Here is a 16,163-nt window from a genome sequence, read left to right on the forward strand (position 1 = left end):
AATGGTTGAACTAGTTTACACTCCCATCAACAGCATAAAAGTTTTCCTATTTCTCCACATCCTCTCCAGCACCTGTTGTTTCCTGACTTTTTAATGATCGCCATTCTAATTGGTGTGAGAAGGTATTTCATTGTGGTTTTGATTTGCATTTCTCTGATGGCCAATGATGATGAGCATTTTTTCATGTGTCTGTTGGCTGCATAAATGTCTTCTTTTGAGAAGTGGCTGTTCATATCCTTTGCCCACTTTTTGACGGGGTTGTTTGATTTTTTTCTTGTAAATTTGTTTAAATTCTTTGTAGATTCTGGATATTAGCCCTTGGTCAGATGGGTAGATTGCAAAATTTTCTCCCATTCTGTAGGTTGCCTGTTCACTCTGATGATAGTTTCTTTTGCTGTGCAGAAGCTCTTTAGTTTAATTAGATCCCATTTATCTATTTTGGCTTTTGTTACCATTGCTTTTGGTGTTTTAGTCATGAACTCCTTGCCCATGCCTATGTCCTGAATGGTAATGCCTAGGTTTTCTTCTAGGGTTTTCATGGTTTTAGGTCTAACATTTAAGTCTTTAATCCATCTTGAATTAATTTTTGTATAAAGTGTAAGGAAGGGATCCAGTTTCAGCTTTCTACATATGGCTAGCCAGTTTTCCCAGCACCATTTATTAAATAGGGAATCCCTTCCCCATTTCTTGTTTTTGTCAGGTTTGTCAAAGATCAGACATTTGTAGATGTGTGGTATTATTTCTTAGGGCTCTGTTCTGTCAAATTGGTCTATATCTCTGTTTTGGTACCAGTACCATGCTTTTTGGTTACTGTAGCCTTGTAGTATAGTTTGAAGTCAGGTAGTGTGATGCCTCCAGCTTTGTTCTTTTGGCTTAGGATTGACTTGGCAATGCGGGCTCTTTTTTGGTTCCATATGAACTTTAAAGTAGTTTTTTCCAATTCTGTGAAGAAAGTCATCGGTAGCTTGATGAGGATGGCATTTAATCTATAAATTACCTTGGGCAGTATGGCCATTTTCACGATATTGATTCTTCCTACCCATGAGCATGGAATGTTCTTCCATTTGTTTGTGTCCTCTTTTATGTCATTGAGCAGTGGTTTGTAGTTCTCCTTGAAGAAGTCCTTCACGTCCTTTGTAAGTTGAATTCCTAGGTATTTTATTCTCTTTGAAGCAATTGTGAATGGGATTTCACTCATGATTTGGCTCTCTGTTTGTCTGTTTTTGGTGTATAGGAATGCTTGTTATTTTTGCACATTGATTTTGTATCCTGAGACTTTGCCGAAGTTGCTTATCAGTTTAAGGAGATTTTGGGCTGAGACGATGGGGTTTTCTAAACATACAATCATGTCATCTGCAAACAGGGACAATTTGACTTCATCTTTTCCTAATAGAATACCCACTATTCCTAATAGAATACCCACTATTTCTTTCTCTTGCCTGATTGCCCTGGCCAGAACTTCCAACACTATGTTGAATAGTAGTAGTGAGGGAGGGCATCCCTGTCTTGTGCCAGTTTTCAAAGGGAATGCTTCCAGTTTTTGCCCATTCAGTATAATATTGGCTGTGGGTTTGTCACAAATAGCTCTTACTATTTTGAGATATGTCCCATCAATACCTAGCTTACTGAGAGTTTTAGCATGAAGGGCTGTTGAATTTTGTCAAAGGCCTTTTCTGCATCTATTGAGATAATCATGTGGTTTTTGTTTTTGGTTCTGTTTATATGCTGGATTACATTTATTGATTTGTGTATGTTGAACCAGCCTTGCATCCCAGGGATGAAGCCAACTTGATCATGGTGGATAAGCTTTTTGAGGTGCTGCTGGATTCGGTTTGCCAGTATTTTACTGAGGATTTTTGCACTGATGTTCATCATGGTTATTGGCCTAAAATTCTCTTTTTTTGTTGTGTCTCTGCCAGGCTTTGGTATCAGGATGATGCTGGCCTTATAAAATGAGTTAGGGAGGATTCCCTCTTTTTCTATTGATTGGAATAGTTTCAGAAGGAATGGTACCAGCTCCTCTTTGTACCTCTGGTAGAATTCAACTGTGAGTCCATCTGGTCCTGGACTTTTTGGTTGGTAAGCTATTAATTATTGCCTCAATTTCAGAGCCTGTTATATGCCTATTCAGCAGATTCAACTTCTTCCTGGCTTAGTCTTGGGAAGGTGTATGTGTCCAGGAATTTATCCATTTCTTTTAGATTTTCTAGTTTATTTGCATAGAGGCATTTATAGTATTCTCTGATGGTAGTTTGTATTTCTGTGGGATTGGTGATGATATCCCCTTTATCATTTTTTATTGTGTCTATTTGATTCTTCTCTCTTTTATTCTTTATTAGTCTTGCTAGCAGTCTATCTATTTTATTGATCTTTTCAAAAAAACCAGCTCCTGGATTCATTGATTTTTTGAAGGGTTTTTTCTGTCTCTATCTCCTTCAGTTCTGCTCTGATCTTAGTTATTTCTTGCCTTCTGCTAGCTTATGAATGTGTTTGCTCTTGCTTCTCTAGTTCTTTTAAATGTGATATTAGGGTGTCAATTTTAGATCTTTCCTGCTTTCTGTTGCAGAGAAATGTCTGTGGGCATTTAGTGCTATAAATTTCCCTCTACACACTGCTTTAAATGTGTCCCAGAGATTCTGGTATGTTGTGTCTTTGTTCTCATTGGTTTCATAGAACATCTTTATTTATGGCTTCATTTCATTATTTACCCAGTAGTCATTCAGGAGCACGTTGTTCAGTTTCCATGTAGTTGTGTGGTTTTTTTCTTTTTTCTTTTTTTTTTTTTTTTGAGACGCAGTCTCGCTCTGTCACCCAAGCTGGAGTGCAGTGGCGCAATCTCAGTTCACTGCAAGCTCCGCCTCCTGGGCTCATGCCATTGTATCTCAGCCTCCGGAGTAGCTGGGACTACAGGCGCCCACCACTATGCCCAGCTAATTTTTTTTTTTTTTTTGTATTTTTAGTAGAGACGGGGTTTCACCGCATTAGCCAGGATGGTCTCCATCTCCTGACCTCTTGATCTGCCCTCCTCGGCCTCCCAAAGTGTTGGAATTACAGGCGTGAGCCACTGCGCCCAGCCAGTTGTGCAGTTTTGAGTGAGTTCCTTAATCCTGAGTTCTAATTTGATTGCACTGTGCTCGGAGAGACAGTTGGTTAAGATTTCTGTTCTTTTACATTTGCTGAGGAGTGCTTTACTTCCAACTATGTGGTCAATTTTGGAATAAGTGCGATGTGGTGCTGAGAAGAATGTATATTCTGTTGATTTGTGGTGGAGAGTTCTGTAGACATCTATTAGATCTGCTTGGTGCAGAGCTGAGTTCAATTCCTGGATATCCTTGTTAACTTTCTGTCTCATTGATCTGTCTAATGTTGACAGTGAGGTGTTAAAGTCTCCCGTTATTATTGTGTGGGAGTCTATGTCTCTTTGTAGGTCTCTAAGGACTTGCTTTATGAATCTGGATGCTCCTGTATTGTCTGCATTTCCAACTGAGGTACAAGGTTCATCTCATTGTGACTGGTTAGACAGTGGGTGCAGCCCAAGGAGTGTGAGCCAAAGCAGGGTGGGGCTTCACCTCACCCGGGAAGCACAAGGGGTGGGGGAATTCCCTTTCCTAGCCAAGGGAAGCCGTGACAGAGGGTACCTGGAAAATCGGGACACTACCGCCCTAATACTGCACTTTTCCAATGGTCTTAATGAACGACACACCAGGAGATTATATCCTACACGTAGCTCGGCAGGTCCTATGCCCACAGAGCCTTGCTCACTGCTAGCACAGCAGTCCAAGATCAAACTGCAAGTGGGCAGCAAGGCTGGGGGAGCGGTGCCTGCCATTGCTGAGGCTTGACTAGGTAAACAAAGCAGCCAGGAAGCTTGAACTGGGTGGAGCCCACCGCTTCTCAAGGAGGCCTGCCTGTCTCTGTAGACTCCACCTCTGGGGGCAGGGCATAGCTGAACAAAAGGCAGCAGAAACTTCTGCAGACTTAAACGTCCCTGTCTGACAGCTTTGAAGGGAGCAGTGGTTCTCCCAGCATGGAGTTTGAGATCTGAGAATGGAAAGACTGCCTCCTCAAGTGGGTCCTTTACCCCTGAGTCACCTAACTGGAAGAAACCTCCCAGCAGGGGCCGACTGACACCTCATACAGCTGGATACACCTCATACAGTGGATCTCTCAGCAGAAACTCTACAAGCCAGAAGAGAGTGGGGGCCAATATTCAACATTCTTAAAGAAAAATTTTTCAATCTGGAATTTCATATCCAGCCAAACTAAGCTTCATAAGTGAAGGAGAAATAAAATCCTTTAGACAAGCAAATGCTGAGAGATTTCATGACCACCAGGTCTGCCTTACAAGAGCTCCTGAGGGAAGCACTAAACATGGAAAGGAACAACAAGTACCAGCCACTGCAAAAACATGCCAAATTGTAAAGGCCATTGATGCAGGAAGAAACTGCACCAACTAACGAGCAAAATAACCAGCTAACATCATAATGGCAGGATCAAATTCACACATAACAATATTAACCTTAAATGTAAATGGGCTAAATGCCCCAATTAAAAGATACAGACTGCCAAATTGGATTGAGTCAAGACCCATAGTGTGCTGCATTCAGGAGACTCATCTCATGTGCAGAGACACACATAGGCTCAAAATAAAGTGAGGGAGGAAGACCTACCAAGCAAATGGAAAACAAAATAAAAGCAGGGGTTGCAATCCTAGTCTCTGATAAAACAAACTTTAAACCAACAAAGATCAAAAGAGACAAAGAAAGCCATTACATAATGGTAAAGGGATCAATTCAACAAGAAGAGCTAACTAAACTGATGACATTATCTCATGAAATTTCTTCTCCTAGACAGTGAGTCTCAGAAGCTCCCCACCAAGCACCTTGTGACCCCCGTCCCACCTGCCAGAGAACAACCCCTTAACTGTACTTTTCCACTACCTACACAAATCCTATAAAACTGCCCCACCCCATCTCCCTTTGCTGACTCTCTTTTTCAGACTCAGCCAGTCAGTATCACCATCATCAAGGGCCCAGGGTTCAGAGGATTAATCATCAGGTGGACTAACTGAAGAAAAGACACGTCCTCCCCTCATGTGATTGTTGGTTCAGTTTTTCTCAGCATCGAACCCATCCTGGTGTATTCTGTGAGGCCGGGTTTGGGTGCCGCAAGCTCCACTTCCCACACCCCCTGCCCACTGACTTCTTGCTGCCAATGGGAGACCTGAGAGGGAGACTCAGAGCTGGGAGAAGGGAAGAAGGCACTTCTTTCCTGTGTCTTAGTTCCTGGCAAGGATCCCTCAGTGGCAGATTCCTATGCCTGTTTTTTGACCTTCTGAGTACTTGATGCAAAATGGGTCTCCTTAAAGGTCCAAGCCTCAGCTGTGCAGTCCCCTTGTTGAGTGTTCAGCCTTTCAATACCTGCATCTCTATGCCCCGCACTCAACGTCTCCTGTGAATAATCTATAATGCCAGTTCTGCTGTCCTGACTAGATCTGGACACACACAGCCTTCAATCTTGGAAAAACAAACTCATAGAAGTTAAATTGTCTCCAGTCTCACAGATAGCAAACAGATTATAGAATTCTAAGGCTGGAATGATCCTCACAGATTATGGAATCGTCAATTTACAGATGAGTTTTACATTGTTTTAAAAGGTAGGCAATTTACACAATATGATTCAGCTACTAAATGGCAGAATTAAAACTCGAGTTGATTTTTTTGTACATACTTCCATTTGAATTTAATTTTTATGTTCAAAATGCATTGTGGAAGATCCAAAATAACATGCTTTAAATAAAGCTGTTGTCAATGAGAGGTAAGTTGAGAGTTTTCAATGGAGAAAAAGGGACCAGTTTCTTTTAATGCCTGTCATTTTGTACATAGAAATTAATTAACTCTCCTAGTCAATTTTCCTTTCAACATGGCCACAACAGACCTTTTTTAGTGCAGAGATACATAGACACATTCTCCAGAATCCCCTAGATGGAAGAGCAGAACTGAAGAGATCAAACTGAGTTGAAAATGAATCCATCTCTGTATTGAACTTCTGACCAAATGTTTCCATGTCTCGTCAATTAGACCTCTTGACCGGTGCACTTTTAATGCTTAACATAAGCTCCCTGAAATTCATTGCTCATTAAGCATGTCTAATCATCCCAAAGTCTTGAACAGACAAGTCACATGAACAGATTGCCCGCAAGTTTTTGATGTTAAGCACCACTAAGCATATGCTTAATGTCTCAACATTTCAAACTAATTCGTAATAAGCAACTTTCCATGGTAAAGTTTATATTTTTGACAGGTAAGTTAAATCTTCCTTCTTTGCAGTTCTGCTAATATTTTTGACCTTGAATACTAATAGCAAAATTGACTTAAATCACTATATTATTATTTTAACAAAAAGTGTTTCGTATTGAAAATAAGCTTTTTAAAATAAATTCATTTGAGTGTCTTTATTACCTAGTTGAAAGAAAAAAAAAATGCTTTGATTTTCTCAAGAAAAGAAGTACCTCTCATCTTTAATGGATATTTCAGCAGTTTTAGCTCACTTTTAATTTATTTATGTCCAGAAAGGCAAGACATGATTTTTATTTGATGCCATACTTTTCACTTAAAAGGAATACAACTATTGCAAACCAAATTCATGCCAAAATCATAAATTGAGATCATAGTTTTGCTTTCTATTTGTTTTGTTTTTATATATGAGAGACTATCTCAGCTTAAAAAACATAATTCAAATATTTGAAATTTCAAATGAAGTAAATTCATTGAAAGATTTCCAGGACAGAAAAACTGTCATTAGTTTCTATCTTAGTAATAAAAGTGTGCTTATCATGCAAGAAGAAGAAAGTATCAAAATGACTTGAGCCTGAAAGCCCCTGTCAGCGAACGGCCACCAAGCCTTGACTGGAAACTCAATGCAAAATAAAGTAACTCACTGGGTAACTGGTGGTGTTTTCCTTCCCTAAAACATACAGGATAAGAATATCAGCAACCCCCTTAACAAATCATCACTCTCTCCTTCTACCTCTTACATTTTGTCCTCTGAGAAAACAAGTCTTTCATTGGATGACAATTGTACTCTAATTTTAAACACATTCATGAAGGTCTATGTGGAAGGGCCATAGGATTTTGAGTTCAGGAGCTCTGACTTGGGAGCCACACCACCTGCCTCCTGTGCCTCAGTTTCCACCTCCATGAAAACAGGATAATAGCACCTCACTAATAGAAGTGTTGTGAATAGTGAGTTAATATACATAAAACTTAGGATAGTGTCTAACACTACCCCCTAGTCTCTTAAAAAGACTGAATTCTTTCTGAATATTAGCAATTCTATTATTTCATTATTATTCTTATTTTTCTATTTTGTGCAAGATTTCTAAAAGATTGATTTATTCAATAGGAATTTTGTAATCTGGAAAATAAAACACCTAAGTTTATTTTTCATGAGAATTTTTGGGTGTATTGGGGCATAAAATCTTGCTTAAAGATTATATCTTTTTAGAAAAAAATAGAGTTACACTTTCTATCCTAAATATGATTTATTCAACATATAATTAGTCACATTGCTCTCTGTCTTCCTATCCCAAAGTGTTTAATTTCAGGTCTGGAGTTACTTACTACATGGTCATAATATTAAGTTATTTCAATGAATATCAATTCTCATTCTGCAAAACAATATTATGGTTCTAATTGTTTTATACAAAATCATGAGTTTCTTTTAAATGTGGGGTGGTATTCTAAAACTATGTCCAAAACACTGTGGAAATAAGTTATTCAAAATCTAAGCTGTAGCCAGGCGCAGTGGCTTATGCCTGTAATTCCAGCACTGTGGGAGGCCGAGGCAGTTGGATCAACATGAGGTCAGGAGTTTGAGACCAGCCTGGCCAACATGGCAAAATCCCATCTCTACTAAAAATACAAAAATTCCCTGGCTGTGGTGTCATGCTCCTGTAGTCCCAGCTACTCGGGAAGCTGGGGCAGGAGAGCTCCTTGAACATGGGAGGCAGGGGTTGCAGTGAGCTGAGATTGCACCACTGCACTCTAGCCTGGGGAACAGAGTGAGACTCCATCTCAAAAAAAAAAAAAAAATTCTAAGCTATTAGAACTCATTATTTTCAGTCTTAAAGGAATATAAGTGTGGGTTCTGTGTGAGGTGGCAGGCAGCTATACCTTAGGCAGCTGTAACCATTTTTCTCTGATTGTAAGTTAGTCTTCTTCCTTATCTGCACTGTTTTCTAAATGTTGTAAAGGACTCAAGGATGCCAAGGAAGACCCCTTTTCACGTCACTGCTGATCGTCATTGTAGATGAACTTCTCTCTTACCTTTCTTACACAGACTTCATGGCTACCACATTGTCTTAAGATGGAATATTGATACACCTTTTTAAGTTGAAAAGAAAATAGAAATCACCTGCAAAGAAAAGAAAATGACCCTTTTGTCATTCATAAGCAGGATGACTGGGTTTTCATGCACTTGTGTGAGATGCGCCTCCCTCAATGTTGGCACATTACCTGTCTGATGTGAAAAAAAAAAAGAAGAGAAAAGGAAAATAAAAGAAAGAAAAGGAAAAGGAAAAGGAAAGGAAAGGAGAAATGGAAAGGAAAAAGGAAGAGAAGGGAAGGGAAGCGAAGGAGGAAGGGAAGGGGGAAGGGAAGGGAAGGGGGAAAGGAACGAAGAAGGGAAGGGGGAAAAGAAGGAAGAAGGAAAGGGGTAAGGGAAGGGAAAGGGAAAGGGGAAGGGAAGGGAAAGGGGAAGGGAAGGGAAGGGAGAAGGAAAGGGAAGGGGGAAAGGAAGGGAGAAGGAAAGGGGGAAGGGAATGGAAGTGGGAAGGGAAGGGAAGGGAAGTAGGAAGGGAAGGGAAGTGGGAAGGGAAGGGAAGGGAAGTAGGAAGGGAAGGGAAGTGGGAAGGGAAGGGAAGTGGGAAGAGAAGGGGAAAAGGAAGGAAAGGGGGAAGGGAAGGGGAAAAAGAAGGGAAGGGGGAAGGGAAAGGAAGGGAGAAGGGAAGGGAACAGAAGCGGGAAGGGAAAGGGGAAGGGAAGGGAGAAAGGAAAGGGGAAGGAAAGGGGGAAAGGAAAGGGGAAGGGAAAGGGAAAGGAAAGGGAAGGAGGAAGGGAAGGGGGAAGGGAAAGGAAGGGAGAAGGAAAGGGAACAGAAGGGGGAAGGGAAGGGAGAAGGGAAAGGGGAAGGGAGAAGGGAAAGGGGAAGGGAAGGGGAAAGGAAGGGAAAGGAAAGGGAAGGGAGAAGGGAAAGGGGAAGGGAAGGGAAAGGGAAGGGGAAGGGAAGGGGGAAGGGAAGGGGGAAGAGAAGGGAGAAGGGAAGGGAGAAGGGAAAGGGGAAGGGAAGGGGAAAGGAAAGGGAAGGGAGAAAGGAAAGGGGAAGGGAAGGGGGAAAGGAAAGGGGAAGCGAAGGGGGGAAAGGAAAGGGAAGGGGGAAGGGAAGGGGGAAGGGAAGGGAAAGGGAAGGGGAAGGGAAGAGAAAATGGAAAGGAAAGGAAAAGGAAAAGGGAAGGAAAAGGAAAGAAGAAGGCCCAGAATGCTGGCTCATGCCTGTAATCCCAGAACTTTGGGAGGCCAAAGTAGGTGGATCACTTGAGGTCAGGAGTTTGAGACCAGCCTGGGCAAAATGGTGAAACCCCATCTCTACTAAAAATAAAAATACAAAAATTACCTGGGCGCGATGACTGGTGCCTGTAATCCCAGCTGCTCAGGAGGCTGAGGCAGGAGAATCATATTAACTGAGGAGGCAGAGGTTACAGTGAGCCAAGGTCATGCCACTACACTGCAGCCTGGGCAATAGAGCAAGACTCCATCTCAAAAAAAAAAAAAAAAAAAAAAAGGAAAGGGAAAAGGAAAAGGAAAGGGAAGCAAAGGAGAGGAGAGGAGAGGAAGCCATGAGGAAAAGGAAACAAACTGTAACTAATTAGTTTGCTGTTAACTCTCAAACCATCCTTGCATAGAAGATATTGAAATCCTGTAACATTTGTTTTTTCTGCCTACAAGCAAGAATGTAACTTTTAATTTCAGAGCGCGGAACCCCTTTCTCTGTAGTCAATGTGTCCCAAATGGACATTCTCAGCTTTTTGCTTGAATAAACTCTTTAAAAGTAGATTCTGATTTTTAAAAAAACATTTCTGGTTTACAGTGCTATGCTTAATATATTATGTTAAAAAATAAAACTGTATACTAGACAGAAAAGGAAGAAAGACTAGAAAATTAGGAAGTCTCTTTTAGTATTTCCTAATTACTAAAGAGGTTGGCATTAGGGTGGCAGTAACTGTATAATAACTGCCTTTTAATGGACACTAAAGTCTTTTTCAGTGTGTGTATGACAGGAACACTTAACATGAAGCCTATCCTCTTAACATATTTTTAAGTTTACAGTACATTATTTTTTACTATAGGTGCAATGTTGTATAGCATATTTCTAGAGCTTACTCATCTTTCTTAGGGTTCAGAACAAAATATTCCAAAATATGGCACCTGGGCATACTGAGTATTCTAAGCTGAGGAAATTGAGAAAACCATAGAACCCAAAGGTAATTCTCTGACTTTCTCTCAGCTTTCTCCTTTAAGGCCAAGAAAAGAATTCTCTGACCTAGCTTATCTGGAAGTAGATCTTAAGACCTTTATTCCCCAGGGATCTCACTGTATACTCAAAAGTCAAGAAGAATCTGGACAAAGAGGCCTTGCTAAGTTCCCTCCAGCTTATCAGTACTAGGTCACATGACCTTTTTGCAAGAGGGTTGCAAAAATAGTTTATCAGATGTACCCAGACATATATTATTTCCAACTGTGTGTGCTGTTACTAACTCAAGTGAAAATCTTGCTACATTTGCATGTAAATGCTTATTAGTAAGCATTACTCATGTATTGATTGATCATTTCTGCATGTGCAAAAATATTATTTCTAAAGGAAAAACTGACTGTTGCACCTTTCCTTTTCTAAGATTTTGGGGATACTGGTGGTAGCATAGTTCTATACACCTTGAAACTCTCAGCAGAACAGGGTTTTCTTCCACTTACAGAGACTTAAAAATGAGGAAACAGTATGAAAGTTTTATATTTCAAAGCTACTGACATTCCTTCTTTGCTGCTCAAAAGTGAGGCCCAGAACCCATAGCCTTTGTTTTAGCAGAAACTTTAAAGAGTCTTTTGATATACAAAGGCAGACACAATATGAGTACAAAGTGAAGAGCTAAATTTCTCTGTATAATAAAGTAAAGAGAATTGACAGCCAACTGAAATAAAGCAAGAATGAGATTAAGAGGTCAGCTGAAACAGGAATGGAGGAGAGTCAGAAATGACCACGAAACATAGAAAGCACAAAGGAACTGGGTAATAGAACCAATTTGATTTAAATTGCAAAGAACAGGGTGACCTTAGCTAATACCTAGGTTATATTAATAAAATTGAACGATCTTATCATGATATGTACAGGCTAAGCAAAACTTCCTCTCCATAAACTAAAAAATTGGGAATTGAGACAATTTGTCTTGATGTGGTGAAAGTCATAGGCTCTTGGTCCCCTAAAGTTTCATTACAAATCACTGACATGAAACAGATTGATTACCAGAAGAAAAGGCATACAAATTTATTTAACGTGTATACACAGGAGCCTTCAGAATTAAGACCCAACTTCCCAGTGAGTTACAAAATCTTACAAACCATTTTGAGGTCACAAAAAAAGGGTGCTTAGATTCTGGTAAAACAGGTCACGGGAGAAGGGAGAAGAGGCTTGGCTAGCAAAGGTGGCCTTGTAATGTAGATGAAGCCTTCCTTAGAGGGAACAGAGGATAAATGTTTCATTTTGGACTTTTGAAAGTGTCAGACTGAATCTCTCCTAGATCCAGGAAAATTATAAAAAGGGGGAGACCTGGCTGCATTAATGCAGATTCCCTACAGATGCAAATTTTCCCCTCAAAAGACAGCTTTGCAGGGCCACTTCTGCCTGCTACCCAAGTGGCAGCTATGTCAAAATATGTCAAAGAAATGTATTTTGAGGTAAAATATTCTAATTTCTCTCAATGTTTAGTAGGAATAGGTTCACTAGAAAGTGGCTGGGAATTAATGCATTTCTTTTCCATGACTTATTCATATACGTGTAATGGCCCAGTGGGTACGTCTTGCCCGTTTCACAGATAAAACTAGTTCACTGAGATAGCGGTATTGCAGTAGAGAAAGGGTTTAATTAGTACAGGGCTAGCCAAGCAGTAGATGGAAGGGTATTACTCAAATCAGCCTCAGAGTGCTCAGAGGCTAGAGTTTTTCAAGGATATTTTGGTAGGCAAGAGGCTAGGGAGTGGAAAATGCTGATTGATTGAGTTGGGGATGAAACCTCAGGAGCTCAAAGCTGGCCTCTTGCACTGAGTCATTTCCTGGGTAAGAGGTCACAAGACCGTTGAGCCTATTTCTCGACATGAGTGACCAGTCCAGGTGGCAAAAGCTGGTCTGTCAGAATGCAAGGTCTGAAAAATACCTCAAGCACCAGTCCTAGGTTTTACAATAGTGATGTTTTCATATTATGGCCTGTGGACATGAGGAAACAAGCTGTGAGACATCCCAGCTCCACCCCAGGGAAAATTGCTCATGTCTATCCTAATCATTTTCTGATGTCAGTTTGTAGGTGTGTGTCCTTGGGGAAGAGGTGGACATTCTTCCCAATATTTCTGTTTCTGTAATTGGCTGAGAGCCTGAGGTGTGCACAAAGTTCCTCTCTAGTTGGTGTCCTTTCGACTAACTTTGATTGGGTCAGTTACCAAGACCTTATGAAGGCACTGTGTGTTGTCTGTGAGCTCCCAGTCCCGAGTCCTACCGCCTCTCTGAGTTTCCATCTACTGAAAATCAGTGTGTTGTTTCTGTGATTGGTGGAAGCAGATAATAGGTGGGGGTCTGAAACCAAGATACACCAACAATGTTTTCCTCAAACTGTTACAACATTATTACGGGTTTTCTCAGTCTAAACTGAAATCCATAACTCCTTTGGGCTGAATCCTTATCTCTTACATGAATTGATACCATAATTTGAATTTAGTTTACTATCTTTTCAAAGAACTTTGATACACCAAGAATTTTCTTTTTTTTTTTTTCTTTTTTTTTGAGACAGGGTCTCATTCTGCTGCCCAGGCTGGAGTGAAGTGACACAGTCATGGCTCACTGCAACCTCCGCCTCCTAGGCTCAAGTGATCCTCCTACCTTAGCCTCCTGAGTAGCTGGGACTACAGGAGTACATCACCACGCACAGCTAATTTTCCTATTTTTTTGTAGAGACAGATGTCGCCCAGGTTGGTCTCAAACTCCTGAACTCAGGTGATCTGTCCACCTCAGCCTCCCAAAGGGCTGAGATTATAGACATGAGCTATAGTGCCTGGCCAAGAAAATTTTAAATATCACAGTGCTACTCAGGAAAACTTTTGATAAAAATAAAATTGTTCAGAGGAGAGGTCTCTTATGACAGAATGGGAACAAAATTACATTCATTAATCTGCATTATTTTTATTGAAATGAGGAAACTCCCAAATGAAATTCAGATACCAAAATCACTTTCTTATAAAATTATTGAAATAAAATAAAGATGTAAAATATTTTGAATTATTTCTTTTGGATTAGGCCAAATGACAAGTTGAAATTAGTGGTCTTTAGCCTACTATCCATCCTCCTCAGTCTTATGTGTATCACTTTTCCTCTACCTCTACCTTTTTTCCAATCCATTTCCTCCTTTCAACACAGCTGGGAATCCATAAAGCTTAATTGGTCCTTATATTTAAATCCCTTTATAACAGGCCAAGTCCCTCAGGGAGTTTTTCAGCCCTGGTGTCACTCTGGGCTGACATATATAATCACATATAATCTCTGGCTACAAGAGATGATTTTAGATATTACTAGGCAAGAAAGAGAGAGAGAGAGAAATAAGGAAGGAAGGAAGGAAGGGGAGAGAAAGAAAAAGAAAGAGAGAAAAAGAGAAAAGGATGAAAAATCTGAGTGAGAAAATGCTGAGAAATTGCAGAGAAGGTCAGAGAGACTTGGAAAAGCTGTAGGTAGTGGCCAACATTTTGGAGGCTACTTTCAAAGTCTTCTTGCACAAATTGACTGGGCACTAATCCAAATGCTTTAGAGGCTTCAAGGATAGGGCCTTTCACAACTTTATAGCAACATTTAATAATAGATCCTGAAGCAAATGTGACCCTGGCTCTTTCTTACTTTTATTGAAAGACCTTAAGTCAGAAATTGGGTATTTAATATGTAAACATATACAGAAATATAAAACAGCCCTGTTGCCAATCTCTTCACAGAACTTTCATAGGATTTTACTACAAAGGCCATAAAACAATCAAATAACAACAAAAAACTTCTCAATATACTAATGGCCTTACAAAGACAGCAACTAGATGCTCCAACCCAAGTCATTCAGTACCTGAGGAGAGAAATGCTTGATTCTGTGAATACTGTAACTAAATAAAAAAGAACATTAGCAAAACAACTGTCCTATACTGCTAAAAAACAAGAAGGGAAAAAAAATGAAGCCGGTAATGATTAATGAAGGTTTATTATCCTCTGAGCAGGAAACAAAATTCAATTTCATATTTTACCCTTAATTCTTATTACTAAGAGTGCTACACCAGTCTTGCACCGTGTTACATTCAGAGCCCATGACTGTCATCTGTGAACCTTTGCTCCTGTGGCCCCATGCCTGCTCTCTTCATAGCTCGGGGTTTACTATGCAGATGGAGTCTCCAAAACAAATGCTCCACCAATGGCATTTTTGCCACTTAAACGACAATTTAAGATCTCTATGAAATTTGAGATGTTCTGTAGGGAAAAAATTTATGATTTCAACTTCAGTGCTACCAAAGGCTGAATATTTTATTGTTATAGATCTTTTTACTGCTTTCTTCAGTTGCTCTAGATCAAGAGAATCAGGACTTGACTTTTTCTACAAAATTCAACACTTTACCTGAACAGTGATGCCTCAGAGGCTCACTGAGGCAAAGATTACTAACCAGGACTACCAGGACCTTAAATTTAAATTTATCTGTGACTCTACATTTAAGTTATACATGGGTGAAATGTCATATTCCAAAAATAAAGTAACCACTGAGATTGATTCTTCCTACCTACTCATGTTTTAATACTGTTTCAAAGGAAAATTTACATTTTTGGGGGAAAAATATATTAGATGGGCCATGATTAATTCCAAAGAATTAAATACCTCCATCCTGAGAGATTATAAGCCACTCAAAATTTTTCTTGAATGCTGATCAAGAGACAATTTAGAGATTTTCTAGATTTTGCTGTCTACTGTAGCCAGCAGGTACCCAATTTCTTTATAATTACCACACATGAATGGCATTGCAAATTTCTGGTAATTTAACTTTCCCCCAGAGCCCAAATACGGAGAGTATTTGGCCACTTAAAATCAAGTCTTCAGGCTGGGTGTGGTGGCTCACACCTGTAATCCCAGCACTTTGGGAGGCTGAGGCAGGCAGATCATGAGATCAGGCATTCAAGACCAGCCTGACCAGCATGGTGAAACCCCATCCTTACTACAAATACAAAATTTATCTGGGCATGGTGGCACATGCCTGTAATCCCAGCTACTCAGGAAGCTGAGGCAGGAGAATTGCTTGAACCCGGGAGGCGGAGGTTGCAGTGAAACAAGATTGCGCCACTGCACTCCAGCCTGGGTGACAGAGGGAGACTCCATCTCAAAAATTAAATAAATAAATAAATAAATAAATAAATAAAATCTTCAGTGTCTCCCCACTCTGGACATTTCCAATTATCATAAATCTTTACACGTGTTTGTACATGAGCGATCCAGGCCAAATTTTGGTGTTCTGACTTTTTTCAAAGGAATATTGATAGACTAGATTCTTACTTCAGCCTTTCTTTAGGTCTAGAGGGAATCCTGCTCACCAGGTCTACGCAGCCAGACCCAAATAAGTGAAGACCTCTACTGATTTAAAGCGTCTTTGACGCTGGTACCTTAGGCTGTGCGATCCTTGTTCACGTTTTTCTGTATTCAGGCTTAGCTCTTAAGGAATTGAATTACTTTATTCTCAGTACATTTCCATCAATTGTGACAACACTTCAAATTGTGATACTCTTCTTCTTTTACCCTAAGAAAGGCAATCTATGACTCTCTTCTCTAACTGAGAATTG

The 16,163-nt window shown here is 40.1% G+C and overlaps 1 pseudogene; it reads left to right on the top strand.

The window, feature by feature from the left end:
* The first annotated feature begins 8,434 nt into the window (after positions 1-8,434).
* On the top strand, positions 8,435-8,526 carry LOC129041868 (small nucleolar RNA U13; annotated as a pseudogene).
* The last annotated feature ends 7,637 nt before the right edge of the window (positions 8,527-16,163 follow it).

This window comes from Pongo pygmaeus, chromosome 6, assembly GCF_028885625.2.
Source record: "Pongo pygmaeus isolate AG05252 chromosome 6, NHGRI_mPonPyg2-v2.0_pri, whole genome shotgun sequence".
NCBI classification, from domain to species: domain Eukaryota; kingdom Metazoa; phylum Chordata; class Mammalia; order Primates; family Hominidae; genus Pongo; species Pongo pygmaeus.